Source organism: Anneissia japonica, unplaced genomic scaffold (assembly GCF_011630105.1).
Source record: "Anneissia japonica isolate Jap-2015-1 unplaced genomic scaffold, ASM1163010v1 scaffold1764_len714935_cov166, whole genome shotgun sequence".
In the NCBI taxonomy this organism is placed as follows: Eukaryota; Metazoa; Echinodermata; class Crinoidea; order Comatulida; family Comatulidae; genus Anneissia; species Anneissia japonica.
In genome coordinates, this window is record NW_022757468.1 from 423,100 (window position 1) to 425,060 (window position 1,961).

Below are 1,961 nucleotides of genomic sequence, written 5' to 3' on the forward strand. Positions count from 1 at the left end.
AAGGGTACCCGGCCATTCCAGGACATAAACTTTCTAATGTTACAAAATTCTGCTTTAAGTTTATCAGGAGCACATAGTTTGTGGGCTCTATAATTTAAACTATGAATCCAAAAGATCATATGATTCCATGGAGCAAAAATGTAATGTATGTAAGTGTATATTTACTATATACTCATACTTCTACACTGTTGTCAAATTGTAAATCCAGAAAATGTACTATGTCAATTTTTCAAATGATTCAAAGGTCATATTTACCTGTCTATGAAAAGTTAAGTGACGGAGAATGTGATGGAAGTCATTAGACAATAGGTAGTACAGTACTAGTATGTCATCAACAAAACGAGCATAAAACATAATACCTGATGCAATCAATTTGGGAACAATAGACTCCTTTAGTTCAGTCATTAAAATATCAGTTAAAACTGGGCCAAGACGTGAACCCATTGAAACAACATCTACTAACTAAGCTGTGACTGGACATAGACATTAAATTCCTTATTTGATACTAAATCACATTATAGACAACTCAGCAGTATAAATTATACTCAGTGTATTGAAAGCCGTAAATACGCTAAACACAATTATAACGTAAAGGTGCCGACTTTTACAGATTGGAAGGGAGGACAAACAAACAATGAAAACAACAAAGATTGCGTCGAACTTCAACCGTGCGAAGTAAACGGAAAATGGAATGTTAAGAATTGCGACCATAAGAATATAAATTTCGCATGTGAAAAAGGCAAGTATTATATTTTTATTTTAGGCTATTTATTATTATTTATTTAGTTTGTGAACATACGCCTTTGGATCGGTGGCACTCAGGGGTGGTGCGTTCAAATTAAATACAATACAATGAGTCAATTACTGTAGGCCTACACTTACTAATGAAACATAATTAATGCAAACTTTAAAATAACTAAAATAAAACTGAGAAATTAGGTAATGAAATTAAAATTAAATAACACAATAAAACAATACAACAAAACAATACAATAATACATATGTTTACACATACACAAATGAATCTCTCCCTACTCATTCAGTTAATTCCTTTTTTCAAATTTGATTCACACGTAATGGGCCAAAATAAAACAAACAATTTTATACAAATAAAAATTTCAAAATGCAATGAATCAAGGTATATATTTCAGACTTGATTCAGTAATGTTCCCATCTACTCCACACCACCCAACCACACCCCTTCTCTTATATAAGAATGAAGGTTCAGTGCATTGTAGTGAGACGATTGTAAATAATACTAATAAATTGATAATACAATTAACATTCAAAATAAAACAATACAATATACAATATAATTAATTTACATTAAACTAAAATTGATCTGGTTCATTTATACCCCCATCTACCCACCCTCTCCCCTCCCTCCATACATTAATTACAGTTGCATGCAATTTAGTGTAAGACATGAAGCAAACAAACACAGTAGCAAATACAATGGTTAATAAAATAAACAAATAAAACTAATATATAATAATATCAATCAATACTCAAAATGTAACAATACAAGGTATTATAACATATTCATATTAAACTGAGGTAGACTTAATTTCTGATCGTTTGGACCATACCATCTTGGCGTAGGCCTAATTCTTACAAAACTTAAAGGCTCGAAGATCATCCTCACTAAGTAGTGTGTTTTCACCTCCTAGAACGAAATGGAGTGTTTTTTTTTAAATCTAGGTCCGATGATTGAAATAATTATTATAGTTATTGGATAATTCCACATCATTTTTCAGATCATTAAGTTCTTTAATTCTTATATTATCAAACGCATTACAATTTAAAAGAAAATGCTTCACATCCTCAGTATCACCATTATCACACAATGTGCATAACCCAGAGCTTTCAGCTTGTTCTTCTTTCCAATTGCAATGTGTTTGATCTCGATTAGAATTTCAAACTAACCACTTTATAAAAATATTAATTGCGCATGAGGGAAT